The sequence below is a fragment of the Ranitomeya imitator genome, chromosome 6 (assembly GCF_032444005.1).
Source record: "Ranitomeya imitator isolate aRanImi1 chromosome 6, aRanImi1.pri, whole genome shotgun sequence".
Taxonomy (NCBI): domain Eukaryota; kingdom Metazoa; phylum Chordata; class Amphibia; order Anura; family Dendrobatidae; genus Ranitomeya; species Ranitomeya imitator.
Window position 1 is genome coordinate 564,410,375 of NC_091287.1, and position 15,704 is coordinate 564,426,078.

At 42.9% G+C, this 15,704-nt stretch overlaps 1 pseudogene; it reads right to left on the bottom strand.

The window, feature by feature from the left end:
• The window catches only part of LOC138643203 (zinc finger protein 271-like), a 93,100-nt pseudogene that overhangs the window by 56,311 nt on the left and 21,085 nt on the right, over nucleotides 1–15,704 (bottom strand).

Sequence of the window (15,704 nt, forward strand, 5' to 3'; positions counted from 1 at the left end):
TTATTGCTAATTTTTCTAGTGTGGTGAAGCCTCTGACCGATTTGACGAGGAAGGGCGCTGATGTGGTGAATTGGTCCTCTGCGGCTGTTGAGGCCTTTCAGGAGCTAAAACGTCGTTTTTCTTCTGCCCCTGTGTTGCGTCAGCCGGATGTTTCTCTCCCTTTTCAGGTTGAGGTTGATGCTTCTGAGATTGGGGCAGGGGCCGTTTTGTCTCAGAGAAATTCTGATGGCTCTTTGATGAAACCTTGTGCCTTCTTCTCCAGAAAATATTCGTCTTCTGAGCGTAATTATGATCCCGGCAATCGGGAGTTGTTGGCTATGAAGTGGGCATTTGAGGAGTGGCGACATTGGCTTGAGGGAGCCAAGCATCGCGTGGTGGTCTTGACTGATCACAAGAATCTGATTTACCTCGAGTCTGCTAAGCGGTTGAATCCTTGACAGGCTCGGTGGTCTTTGTTTTTCTCACGTTTTGATTTTGTGGTCTCGTATATTCCTGGATCTAAGAATGTGAAGGCTGATGCCCTTTCTAGGAGTTTTTTGCCTGATTCTCCGGGAGTCCTTGAGCTGCCTGGGATCCTCAAGGAGGGGGTGATTCTTTCTGCCATCTCCCCTGATTTACGGTGGGTACTTCAGGAGTTTCAGGCTGATAAACCTGACCGCTGTCCTGTGGGGAAATTGTTTGTTCCTGATAGATGGACTAGTAGGGTAATTTCTGAGGTTCATTGTTCGGTGTTGGCTGGTCACCCTGGGATTTTCGGTACCAGAGATTTGGTGGCTAGGTCCTTTTGGTGGCCTTCCTTGTTGCGGGATGTGCGTTCGTTTGTGCAGTCCTGTGGGACCTGTGCTCGGGCTAAGCCTTGCTGTTCCCGTGCCAGCGGGTTGCTTTTGCCTTTGCCTATTCCTGAGAGGCCATGGACGCATATTTCCATGGATTTTATTTCTGATCTTCCTGTTTCTCAGAAGATGTCGGTCATTTGGGTGGTTTGTGACCGGTTTTCTAAGATGGTCCATTTGGTGCCGTTGCCTAAGTTGCCTTCCTCTTCTGATTTGGTTCCATTATTTTTTCAGCATGTGGTTCGTTTGCATGGTATTCCGGAGAATATTGTGTCTGACGGAGGTTCCCAGTTCGTTTCTAGGTTTTGGCGGTCCTTTTGTGCTAGAATGGGCATTGATCTTTTTCTTCTGCATTCCATCCTCAGACAAATGGACAAACGGAGCGAACCAATCAGACCTTGGAAACCTATTTGAGATGCTTCGTGTCTGCTGATCAGGATGATTGGGTGACCTTTTTGCCGTTGGCCGAGTTTGCCCTTAATAATCGGGCTAGTTCGGCTACCTTGGTTTTGCCTTTTTTTTGTAACTTTGGTTTTCATCCTCGTTTTTCTTCGGGCAGCTTGAGCCTTCTGACTGTCCTGGTGTGGATTCCGTGGTGGACAGGTTGCAGCAAATTTGGACTCATGTAGTGGACAATTTGACGTTGTCTCAGGAGAAGGCTCAGCGTTTTGCTAACCGTCGTCGGTGTGTTGGTCCCCGGCTTCGTGTTGGGGAATTGGTCTGGTTGTCTTCTCGTCATGTTCCTATGAAGGTTTCTTCCCCTAAGTTCAAGCCTCGCTTTATTGGGCCTTATAAGATTTCTGAAATTATCAATCCAGTGTCTTTTCGTTTGGCCCTTCCAGCTTCCTTTTCCATTCATAATGTGTTCCATAGATCCTTGTTGCGGAGATATGTGGTGCCTATGGTTCCCTCCGTTAATCCTCCTGCTCTGGTGTTGGTTGAGGGGGAATTGGAATATGTGGTAGAGAAGATTTTGGATTCTCGTTTTTCGAGGCGGAAGCTTCAGTATCTGGTCAAGTGGAAGGGTTATGGCCAGGAGGATAATTCTTGGGTTGTTGCCTCTGATGTTCATGCTCCAGATTTGGTTCATGCTTTCCATTTGGCTCGTCCTGATCGGCCTGGGAGCTCTGGTGAGGGTTCGGTGACCCCTCCTCAAGGAGGGGGGGGGTACTGTTGTGAGTTCCGTTCTGGAGCTCCCTCCTGTGGTTGATAATGGTATGTTTGCGAGTTTGCCCTTGGGCTCCCTCTGGTGGTTTTGAGTGGAACTGCTGCTCCGTTAGGTAGCTTTAGCAGCTGCCTTCACTAATCGCCTTGCCTGGGTTTGTTATTTAAACCTGCTCTGGGCTTTAGTCCATGCCTGCTGTCAATGTTCTTGGTTGGATTTGATTCTTCCATTGGATTTCTCATATGGCCAGTCCTTGTCTGCAAAAGATAAGTTTTGCTAGTTTGTTTGTCCATTTGTTTGGACTCTATTGCTTTGCATTTTGTCTATTTTGTCCAGCTTGTCACTATGTCTTATTTAGGCTAGCTGGAAGCTCTGGGAAAGCAGATTTGCCCCTCCACACCGTGAGTCGGTGTGGAGTTCATTTTTGTAAACTCTGCGTGGATTTTGTAGTTTTTAATACTGACCGCACAGTATCCTTTGCTCTCTGTCTATCTAGTTTAGTATTGGCCTCCCCTTTGCTGAATTCTAATTTCATTTCTGTGTTCGTCATTTCCCTCTCCTTTCACAGTCAATATTTGTGGGGGGCTATCTTTCCTTTTGCTGGTTTCTCTGAGGCAAGATAGCTTTCTATTTCCTTCTTTAGGGGTAGTTATATCTTAGGCTGTGACGAGGTGTCTAGGGAGTGTCAGGAACATCCCACGGCTATTTCTAGTTGTGTTGTTAGGATTAGGGACTGCGGTCAGTAGAGATACCACCTTCTCAGAGCTCGTTCCATGTTGCGTTTTAGCCACCAGGTCATTTCAGTGTGGCCTCTTAACCACCAGGTCATAACAGTTACCCCTTCTCTGCTGGTTTGATGACCACATCAGGAAGATTCGTGTTTCAGGCGTACCCGCTCCTCCCTAGTCAGACTGTTATGTTGTATATAGTGTGGAATCCGTAGCAACTCATTAGTCACCACCTTAACAAACCGATCAATACTGCTGCATTGCGAAATGGGGGGAAATCTCTTAGAGCGCGGCCTAATGGACGGAGGTATCTTACCTCCATCCGGAGTACTGTGCTCCCCTGACAGTTCTTCCAGTACCCTCAATGCTGATTGTTCTTCCTCTGTGGGGAATAATTTAGATATATTATCATCATAGAAGAAATGTTTGAACAGTAGTGAAAGTGCAAAAATATGGAGATCTTTGATGGTGGAAAAAGTATCAAATCCAGCAACTGGGAAAAATGATGAACCCTTCAGAAGCAGGGAAAAGTCGGGACTAGTGAGGACGTGACTACTTAGAGCGATTACCTTGTTATTTCTATGTTCATCCTCCTGTGGCCGATTGCTCACTCTTCTGTAGGGGTGATAGTTATAATTTCTTGGTCTCTTATTGTTAGCTCCTGACCTTGTCACCATAGAAGAGGTAGATGCATCAGATTGTGTACGGAGAGAAGAAATAGTAACATAGTAACATAGTAACATAGTTAGTAAGGCCGAAAAAAGACATTTGTCCATCCAGTTCAGCCTACATTCCATCATAATAAATACCCAGATCTACGTCCTTCTACAGAACCTAATAATTGTATGATACAATATTGTTCTGCTCCAGGAAGACATCCAGGCCTCTCTTGAACCCCTCGACTGAGTTCGCCATCACCACCTCCTCAGGCAAGCAATTCCAGATTCTCACTGCCCTAACAGTAAAGAATCCTCTTCTATGTTGGTGGAAAAACCTTCTCTCCTCCAGACGCAAAGAATGCCCCCTTGTGCCCGTCACCTTCCTTGGTATAAACAGATCCTGAGCGAGATATTTGTATTGTCCCCTTATATACTTATGCATGGTTATTAGATCGCCCCTCAGTCGTCTTTTTTCTAGACTAAATAATCCTAATTTCGCTAATCTATCTGGGTATTGTAGTTCTCCCATCCCCTTTATTAATTTTGTTGCCCTCCTTTGTACTCTCTCTAGTTCCATTATATCCTTCCTGAGCACCGGTGCCCAAAACTGGACACAGTACTCCATGTGCGGTCTAACTAGGGATTTGTACAGAGGCAGTATAATGCTCTCATCATGTGTATCCAGACCTCTTTTAATGCACCCCATGATCCTGTTTGCCTTGGCAGCTGCTGCCTGACACTGGCTGCTCCAGGTAAGTTTATCATTAACTAGGATCCCCAAGTCCTTCTCCCTGTCAGATTTACCCAGTGGTTTCCCGTTCAGTGTGTAATGGTGATATTGATTCCCTCTTCCCATGTGTATAACCTTACATTTATCATTGTTAAACCTCATCTGCCACCTTTCAGCCCAAGTTTCCAACTTATCCAGATCCATCTGTAGCAGAATACTATCTTCTCTTGTATTAACTGCTTTACATAGTTTTGTATCATCTGCAAATATCGATATTTTACTGTGTAAACCTTCTACCAGATCATTAATGAATATGTTGAAGAGAACAGGTCCCAATACTGACCCCTGCGGTACCCCACTGGTCACAGCGACCCAGTTAGAGACTATACCATTTATAACCACCCTCTGCTTTCTATCACTAAGCCAGTTACTAACCCATTTACACACATTTTCCCCCAGACCAAGCATTCTCATTTTGTGTACCAACCTCTTGTGCGGCACGGTATCAAACGCTTTGGAAAAATCGAGATATACCACATCCAATGACTCACCGTGGTCCAGCCTATAGCTTACCTCTTCATAAAAACTGATTAGATTGGTTTGACAGGAGCGATTTCTCATAAACCCATGCTGATATGGAGTTAAACAGTTATTCTCATTGAGATAATCCAGAATAACATCCCTCAGAAACCCTTCAAATATTTTACCAACAATAGAGGTTAGACTTACTGGCCTATAATTTCCAGGTTCACTTTTAGAGCCCTTTTTGAATATTGGCACCACATTTGCTATGCGCCAGTCCTGCGGAACAGACCCTGTCGCTATAGAGTCACTAAAAATAAGAAATAATGGTTTATCTATTACATTACTTAGTTCTCTTAGTACTCGTGGGTGTATGCCATCCGGACCCGGAGATTTATCTATTTTAATCTTATTTAGCCGGTTTCGCACCTCTTCTTGGGTTAGATTGGTGACCCTTAATATAGGGTTTTCATTGTTTCTTGGGATTTCACCTAGCATTTCATTTTCCACCGTGAATACCGTGGAGAAGAAGGTGTTTAATATGTTAGCTTTTTCCTCGTCATCTACAACCATTCTTTCCTCACTATTTTTTAAGAGGCCTACATTTTCAGTTTTTATTCTTTTACTATTGATATAGTTGAAGAACAGTTTGGGATTAGTTTTACTCTCCTTAGCAATGTGCTTCTCTGTTTCCTTTTTGGCAGCTTTAATTAGTTTTTTAGATAAAGTATTTTTCTCCCTATAGTTTTTTAGAGCTTCAATGGTGCCATCCTGCTTTAGTAGTGCAAATGCTTTCTTTTTACTGTTAATTGCCTGTCTTACTTCTTTGTTTAGCCACATTGGGTTTTTCCTATTTCTAGTCCTTTTATTCCCACAAGGTATAAACCGCTTACACTGCCTATTTAGGATGTTCTTAAACATTTCCCATTTATTATCTGTAGATAAATAGATGTATGCAAAATAGTCAGCTGTGTATATTTCGGCTGTACAGATGTCTTCTTCCATTGATATACCTTTTTCAATTGATAGTCTCTCGAATCTCTTGAATTTTGAGAGTTGAACTTCATTGATATATTTATATCGCCGGTTTTGTCCATCTGTCAGGCCCCCCGACAATGGACATCCGAGACGCGCCAGCCTGAGGGACCATATGTGTGCAACTCACTTTAGGTAATTATCTATATCTTGGCACCTATTACTTGATACCTGTCATTTGGTATTTACAATGAGGCACCTTCTTTGTCTTATCGCATACGAGTAACCATACTGGTCTTAGTCAATGTACACTGTGTGCAGAATTATTAGGCAAGTTGTATTTTAGAGGATTATTTTTATTATTGATCAACAACTATGTTCTCAATCAACCCAAAAGATTCAAATATCAAAGCTTAATATTTTTGGAAGTTGGAGTGTTTTTTTTCATATTTGGCTATCTTAGGAGGATATCTGTGTGTGCAGGTAACTATTACTGTGCAGAATTATTAGGCAATTTAATAAAAACCAAATATGTTCCCATCTCACTTTTTTATTTTCACCAGGTAAACCAATATAACTGCACAAAATTTAGAAATAAACATTTCTGACGTGCAAAAACGAAACCCCAAAAAATTAGTGCCCATTATAGCCCCCTTCCTTTATGATGACACTCAGCAGCCTCCATCCATAGATTCTGTCAGTAGCTCGATGTTTACGACCAACATTGCGTGCAGCGGCCACCACAGCCTCCAGACACTGCTCCGAGAGGTGGACTGTTCTCCCTCCCTGTAGATCTCACATTTTATGAGGGACCACAGGTTCTCTATGGGGTTCAGATCAGGTGAACAAGGGGCCATGTCATTATTTGTTCTTCTCTGAGACCTTTACTGGCCAGCCACGCTGTGGAGTAGTTGGAGGCATGTGATGGAGCATTGTCCTGCATGAAAATCATGTTATTATTGAACAATACCGACTTCTTCCTCTACCACTGCTTGAAGAAGTTGTCTTCCAGAAACCGGCAGTAGGTCTGGGAGTTGAGCTTCACTCCATCCTCAACCCGTAAAGGTCCCACAAGTCCATCTTTGATGATCCCAGCCCATACCAGTACCCGACCTCCACCTTGCTGGGTCTGAGTCGGAGTGGAGCTCTCTGCCCTTTACTGATCCAGCCTCCGGCCCGTCCATCCGGCCCATCAAGAGTCACTCTCATTTCATCAGTCCATAAAACCTTTGAAAAGTCAGTCTTCAGATATTTCTTGGCCCAGTCTTGACGTTTTATCTTATGTTTCTTGTTCAAAGGTGGACGTTTTTCAGCCTTCCTTACCGTGGCCATGTCCCTGAGTATCGCACACCTTGTGCTTTCTGTTACTCCAGTAACGTTGCAGCTCTGAAATACGGCAAAAATGGTGGCAAATTGCATCTTGGCAGCTTCACGCTTGATTTTCCTCAATTCATGGGCAGTTATCTTGCGCCTTTTATTGCCCAACACGCTTCTTGCGACCCTGTTGGCTATTTGCCATGAAACGCTTGATTGTTCGGTGATCACGCTTCAAAAGTTTGGCAATTTCAAGACTGCTGCATCCCGCTGCAAGACATCTCACAATTTTGAACTTTTCAGAGCCGTCAAATCTCTCTTCTGACCCATTTTGCCAAAGGAAAGGAAGTTGCCTAAAAATTAAGCACACCTTATATAGGGTTCTGATGTCATTAGACAACACCCCTCCTCATTACAGAGATGCAAATCACCGGATTTACTGAATTGGTAGTTGGCTCTCAAGGCTGAACAGCTTGGAGTAGGACAACAAGTATAAAAAGTATCATGTGATCAAAATACAACTTGCCGAATAATTCTGCACACGGTGTAATCTTGTACTGCAATATATATTGGTGAATAAATTAGATATACAGTATGGGATGGGTCAAAGAAAGCCATATTTGATTATATAATTGGATAAATCATTTGGTGTTACTTAGGCTGGTGGCGTCCATTTGTACAGCTGCATGTATGTTTTTAATGGCTGCATTTTATGCTTCTTGTCACCGTCATCTACTTGTCTATTTTTTGAGATTCTAAATAAAGTTTTGTATTTATTATGGAAGTGTTGAGTCGCAATTCTTGTTTGTGGTTTCCACATCCCCCCCCCCCCTTTAACTAGACAGATGTAGCAGAGTGGAGTGTGTCATCAACTCCACACCATCTACATCTTGTGGCGCACAGCAGACTGTATATATGTATAGCACTAATAGTTCCCTGTAGCACAGCTCCCATGATGTCCCAGTCTGTGCAGCAGGCCCCACACTTTGCTCTGCATATTACTTTTTAGCTCCAGTGACATCAGGAGGACAGGATAACGCAGGGACAGCTGAGCATAGTATAGGTACGAGCTCAGCAGAGGAGCGTCCGGCAGATTGAACGGTCTGCTTATTCTCCTGAGCTTTACTGATCAGACAGGTCAGTGTCTGCAAGGAGAGAAAGCATTGCTGGGCCATGTAATATGGCTGAACACTGCTGTTAGTTGACGAGGGGAGGCGCAGCTTTCTGAGCGCTCTCCCACATCACAGCATTGCGGGTCTGGCACTGCGGGAGCCGGGTGGGGATAGCTGCCTTCTAACTATAGCACACAAGCACTTTTCAGCAAGTTTTGTTTCTTGCTAAAAAGTGCATCTTATCATCCAAAATATACTGCAGTTGTTATTTTTTTGGGAGCGATGTTGTTGCTCCAGAGCTTTTGAGCCAATAATGTGTAAAATGTTTTGTCAGCATGAACTCACTAGAGGATTATGTGTTTAGTGCCTCCTAGCCAACTTGCTCTTTCAAAACTAAAAAAAAATCCCTCATAAAATAATTATTTTGTGACAAAATATCTTTATCTTTTTTTCTTAATAGTTGGACAAGTATCGTGGTATTAGACCAGCGATCGGACCAGTGAAAGCAGAAACAAGTAGAAAAGAGGTCATCAATATCAGATGGCAGGTGGGTGTCTGACAACTGGAACCTCCAGTTACCATTTTTTGGTCGCCGAATGTAGGCAATTACAGCTCAGTTCGATGTGTAGTCGCCACTGCTGGGTACTGAGGCTCCTATTATAAAAAAAAAAAGTCAGGAGGTGATCTGCTGTACCCGGCCGTGGCCACTACATTTTCAACAGAGCTTTGTTCATCGATAACATCTGGCCACAAGAGCTATTACCAGTTGACTCGGAGGGCCGCCATGTGTCAGACCCCGAACAATCTGATATTGATGACCTATTTTTGGAAATCAATGCTCAACGCACCCTGATGCAGCTCGGCTCAATGTGAACCTTAAACCAGGATAACCCTGAACTTTTCAGTAAAACCACTAACGGCTGAAAAAAATAAATAAATAAAAAGATGGAAAGTTTTCGAATTACAAAGCTCGGTTCTACCCCCGGTCACGATGCTCTGAGAAAAGTATTTGAGAGATTGGCGCTTTCTGACGTTTTGGATCTACTGTGAGGCAGTGACTCATGTCACAGGTAGAGGTCGCTGTCTTCTCCCCAGGTTGTGTATGCAGACGGATGAAGTCCGTAGGTGTGCATGGGAGTCACGGATTTCTGATCCGGGTTTTCCATGTGGCTGAAGGCCACAGGTTTGTGTGTGTTAAAAGCCCTGCAGTAAGAGGTATGGGTGTGTCAGGTGTACGTCAGTGTCAGTCTGGTGTGTGCTGGTGTGCAGAGCAGAGGCCTGCAGAGCACTGCCTGAGTGCATGGGAGCACAGTCCAGCAGAGCCAGCACCCAGAGCAGCTGAATAGCCTGGCACCCACAGAGTGTACAGCGATGCAAGATATTCATGGTACTGGTCTCGGATGTGGACAGTCCTGTGCCCGAAGGTGGATGTCCTATGCCCGAAAGAGACAGATGTGGACAGTCCTGTGCTCGGAGGTGGATATCCTGTGCCCGAAAGAGGACTAGCATGTGTAACGATTGCAAACAGTTGGATATGGTTCCCGGCTGCTATCTGGAGGATACCCTGGGCTGTGTACGGCTGTGTGAGTAAAGAGACTGTAATAGTCTGTGATACAGTGATGCAGGACACCCACGGGAACTAGGCGGATGGGGCTGGCGTGTGTAGTGTCTGCAACATATGAGGATGTATGGAGACTGTCATATGGCGTGCGGCCGCCCAGGGAAACTGAACAAGGGAAGTCTGGCCTGTTTAGGGATAGCAAATCTAAAGCCATATGATTTGTATTGCTGTGAACTGGTGTGAACTGAACACTGATAATATACCCTGAAGTTATATGCATTTGTGTGAATTGGACTTTAATGCTGTGAGGAAACACATTAAGAGACTTTTGTGTTGGAACTTTGTGGGTCACTGCCTCTTCACTACGTACGGTGTTACTACAATCTTACCCTGCCCTTACTTTATCTTAAATCCAATAATGATGCGGAATAATGACCGGAACACAAAAGTGAGAAAGAAGCTTTTAAACAAGGTTTTCACTCAACGGTAGAAATTTCATTAGTGTTAATTTTATTTTACATACTGTATAAATGAAAATCAAAATATTAATATGTCTACATGTATTAAAAATGCATGTTCCATGGTGAAGATTCAGCTTCACGGGTTTCTCTTTACTGCTCAATAGCCACAGTACTGTTCATTCATGGTTCCTGGTCACAGTTGAACTCTGGTATTTGTAGGGTGTCTAGAAGATCCAAGCTAATTCCACCCCAAAAATAATATTAATGCCTGTTTAATCAGTCTTTGAAGAACCTGTAGTGTTAATATTTGTTTTTGCTCTTCTACCATTTTCCACATTAAAAAAAAAAAAAGTTTATGGATTTTTCTATGACTTCTCTGATAAGGTTCGAAATTTGATTTCCATGTAATAAATTTTCCACATAACATCAAAGCTGCTTCTCTCCTGTGTGACTTCTCTCGTGTTTAACAAGACTTGATTTATCTGTAAAACATTTTTTACATAGAGAACATGAATACGGCTTCTCCCCTCTGTGTATTCTCTCGTGTATAACAAGATTCGGTCTACCTGTGAAGCATTTTCCACATTCTGAACACGAATACGGCTTCTCTCCTGTATGAATTCTCTGGTGTTTAACAAGATGTGATTTTTTTGGAAAGCGTTTCCCACAATGTGAACATGAATACGGCTTCTCTCCTGTGTGAATTCTTTCGTGTATAAAAAGACTTGATTTATCTGTAAAGCACCTCCCACATACTGGACATGAATACGGCTTCTCTCCTCTGTGAATTCTGTCATGTATAACAAGATTTGTTTTACCTGTAAAGCATTTCCCACAGAGTGAACATGAATATGGCTTCTCTCCTGTGTGAGTTCTCTCATGTCTAACAAGATTTGATTTATATATAAAACATTTTCCACATACTGTACATGGAAATGGCTTCACTCCTTTGTGAATTTTCTGATGAGTTACAAGACTTGATCTATCCGTAAAGCGTTTCCCACATTCTGGACATGAAAACGGCTTCTCTCCGGTGTGAATTCTCTCATGTGTAACAAGATTTGCTTTTTCTGTAAAGCATTTCCCACATACGGAGCATGAATACGGCCTCTCTCCTGTGTGGATTCTCTCATGTCTAACAAGGTGTGATTTATTTCTAAAACTTTTCCCGCAATCTGAACAAGAATACGGCTTCTCTCCTGTGTGAATTTTCTGATGATTAGCAAGAATAGATTTTGTTGTAAAATATTTCCCGCATTGTAAACATGGATACGGCTTCTCTCCTGTATGCCTTCTTTCACGTATACCAAGGGTTGATTTATGGGGAAACAATTTCCCATGCTGTGAATAGGAATATCTTCCCGAGGAGTGCTGCGAAATAGTTTCATCTTCATCTTCTAATTTATAAGATTTCTTACTGGGATTTTCTGTTCAGATAATAAAATGGATTTTATTATTTTCTTCCAAACACAAAGTAAGCACATTTATAACCTTCCTATTAAAGCAGGGAGTCATCGCTGACCGAGAATGGACACTATCGAACCCTCGACTAGCTGACCTGATGTTACAGTCACATTGTGATACAACATTGGGAGGCACGAGACCAAGATTCCAATAAGTTCCCGTTTGAGCTAAACCTTGGATACTCGATTAGAATGTGTGTCCGATACAGTTTTAACTTCCCCTCAAATAGAAAGTCTGAATACACCTTGGGCCAGGTCGATTAAAATCACACTCTCCTTTGGTTGTGTTAAGAGTTAACCCAACAATATGACTTCTGCTGTGAGCAGTCAACTAGCGATGAACGGCACAATTAGGATAAATAATGCTGGCGTGGAATACGGGAAAGAATTGTTGATCTAGCTACGGAGTGGAACTGTACCCGTGCACCCAAACCAGACGGAGTGCTGTGTATCTGAACCCTCCTACGGTGGTAGTCTGCCACGCAGAGAGAAGCAGCAGGTACTGGCCCAGGCTTCATCTGTGCAATATATTAAACTAATACTTTAGTGCAGCATTAAAGTGGAACCTCACCCTGAAGAGGACCCATCACGCCTTAGAATACTGTACGAGCTAGGAAGAGACAAACATATAGCCATTTCTCAAATCTATGTATAATGAGGAAAATAACATTTCCTCTCTAGTTTAGTAATTCATAGTGATGAGCGAACGTGGTTGGATAAGGTGTTGTCCGAGAATGCCGGGTGCTAACCGAGTGCTCAAAAACTATGTTCGAGTCTCCGCGGCTGTTTTCCTGCCGCAACACACGCAGGGATCGCCTGTTTGTTTGTTGTGGCTGTCGAACAGCCGCGAGAGATGCAGCCGCGGGGAACCGAACATATTATTCGAGCATGCCGAAGACACTCGGTTAGCCCACGAGCATGCTCGGATGATAACACCTTATCAGAGCACGTTCGCTCACCACTAGTAATACATGCTCTGGGCCTTTAAAGAGGAAGGCTGAAGTCAGTTACATTGGTCTCTCCACCATCTCACTATCTCGACAGATGTGAGACTTCATGCCACGGAGATACCAGTGTGTGTGTGTGTGTGTGTGTGTTTTTGTGTGTGTGTTTTTGTGTGTGTGTGTGTGTGTGTGTGTGTGTATGAGAAGGGAGACAAACTGCAGCATGGAGACACAAGGTATCTGTGCTGCTGTCGCACTTCACACGGATATATTATATAGATCAGACTGATATGTAGTTATGTATGAAGTAATATAAGATGACTTCCTGTGTACTACGGCGGAGGGAAAAGAAATACCAGAGATAAAACGTATCAGGTTTCCAGTCTCTGTTGTAACTCTATTTAGCCCTTTACATACAGCTATCTCCCTTCACTCTTGGTTAACCCTTTACACACAGCTATGTCCTCCTTTTGAATAATAGCCCTTTCAAAGAAGCTTTATCCTCCTCGTCTTTTACTTAGCCTGTATAATACACAGAGACATTTTATTACATGTCTTGGTGTGAAGTTCAGGATTCTGGAAGCAGGTGAGGAGAAAAGGTCGCCCGATTTGCGTTTCACCAAGTCACTGCCCATTGAGATGCAGTGGTATATTATTGTATTTCACTTTTGAAAGCATTATGAGGAAAAAAAAAAGGTAAACCAATTCTCACACTGTATTTTATGGACCAACAACTCAATAAAACTGCGAAACAGGTGAATGAATTTGTTTACCCTCACTCCTGATCAGATCTAAAACCTCCCCCGCCCAATCGCCATCTCCCCGAAACGAGAACTTCACCAAATTTTGCACTCATTATGGCAAAACCTTTTTTTTTTTTCCTCACGATCATCATCTGATTTGTTAATGATATCTATTTAAGAAATGTCCCAGAACTTAATCTTTGGCCATAGTTTATGCTTTTCTCAGAAGTGATTGTTCCATTTTAAGAAACCATAATCTATTATTACATACTTATCATGATTTCCTCATCGTGACCAGGTGGCTCGTCCCTCATCCACTCATCCTCTGTGTCAACCTCCACTTTAATAATAGCCAGATCTTCACCCTAAAATACCAAATGTAACACGTCAGTGTAATACAGCACAGATGGAAAAATCTAAGATCGACCTAAGAAACCAGTAAAACCTGGGAAAATGTTCAGAATTTCTAGATAAATTTCCTATAAAACTCAGCTTCATCCATTTCCTTTGTGTACAATCCTCAGCCAACGACTAAGGCTGTGTGCACGGAAATTCTCTCTCTCTCGCCTGAAAAATAGCTCAAAGAATTCATTTCTATTGTCAAACCACTTTTCTGTAAATATGTTCAGTCTTTTCAGCGTATTTTTCAGTAGATTCCTCTGCAAAACATCAAAAAAAAAAAACCTTCCATGTTCACATAATCCTTAAGGGTATGAAAACACGACTACCTGCCGATTCTCCGGGACGTGGTGATTTTCCTCTGGACGGTCCTGAGAATACAGAGGACGGGGACATCTCTCGGCAGGAAATCCACCTGTAGGAAACACACACAGCGAGTGGATAGATTGTCTGCATGTGTCCATCAAGTGATGGGTATAGGATCCCGAAAACTGCTCTTTTATTTTCTTTTACAACCAGAGATGGTCTCCGCTCCTTACACGGCCGCTCATCCTCTATCTCCTCTTCTTCATCATCATCGTCGTCTTCATCTATAACCACGACCTTAATATCATTCAGATTTTCATCCTAAGCAAAAAAAAAAAAATTAAAATAATGTAACAAGATCTTTGGTTGTATTTTGGCGAGAGCTCAGCGTCATCTACCTGAAGATTCTCCGGGAGGTTGTGATTTTCCTCTGGAGGGTCCGGGGAATACAGAGAACGGGGACATCTCACTGGTGGGTTCCTCCTACTAGATCCATCTGTGGGATAAACATTCATGGATTAGAGAACAGCTGCATTCCATATTTACAAAAGACGATCCGCACCCTTCTCCCCAGTGAGTGGTCGTTATGAGGGACCAAGAGGTGCGTCACAAGAGGACTTGCATGGACGGAAAGATGCCAAGAACTTCTTAACGTCTTGTCTCGATGAAGGCCACCATCAGAACCAAGAGAGAAGTTCTGCAGTAGGTTTGACTCCAGGTTGACCAGAAAGAAGTGAGGAGTGGCCCCAGGTCAATGCTTTTTGGCAGAGTATTTTAGAGATAGAAAATCGTTGAGAAATGAAGATGTAGACTTGGCCTTTGACTTCCTCAGATCTCAGTCTGATCCATGGAGGCCACACTTTCGAACTTGCAGGACTGATCTTCTGCTAAAGTCTTGGTTACAGCGTTTTCTGTTTAATGTTTTTATGTCTATATCTAATAAACGTATTTCTATGGATGAGTGTAAATTGAACCCCTTCTCTATACAGTTTTCTTTGGTTTCCGACCATTTAGTCTGTGGAAGATGATTCTCCAAGATTGATGTTGAGATCGTCCAGCCTGTAATCTGACCCTCAGCTGGCTAAAGTCTTCTCCGGAGACATTTTCTGTTTCCATGGTCTTCCTCCCTGTATTATCTCAGACCATGGAGTACAATTTCTCTCAAAATTCTAGAGGGAGCTATCCATTTGACTTCTCTGCTTACCATAAACAACAAAGTAATGAACAAACCAAGAGGAACAATCAATCCAAATAACATTATCTTAACATATATGTTTGAGAAAAGCATCTTTAATTAAACACATGGCTGTGGGGTAGGTATAAAAAAGACCGACTCCGACAACACACAATTTGGGAAAGTTATAAAATGTCCTATAAATGTCTGTTCTGTTCCTGATCTTAGGATCTTGGCTTTTAGTGGAGATGAATCTGTGCTGCACTTTATGCACATGCTCAGTAGTGACCGGGGGTGTGGAGTCGGGAGTCAGGGAAATTGTGGCGTCGAAGGTTTGGCTTACCGACTCCACAGCCCTGATTAAAGAGTAGCTATACTTTTAAGTAACTTTTCAGCAAAAGTTGTATTTTGTTTGCATGCATTAAAGCACTAATTCCGGCCATTGTTTGACCAGTATTCTGCATTTTCAACAGTTTTCCCCTCTGCAAGCACAATGCCATGTCTGAATTTGCAAGTGACTGAGCTGGTGGATGTAGACTAGCTACTAAGATGTCTCCCAGTCACTGCTCTTTTTTTTCCTTAGTTATGACACAGACAGAAGCAGCAGCAAAGATG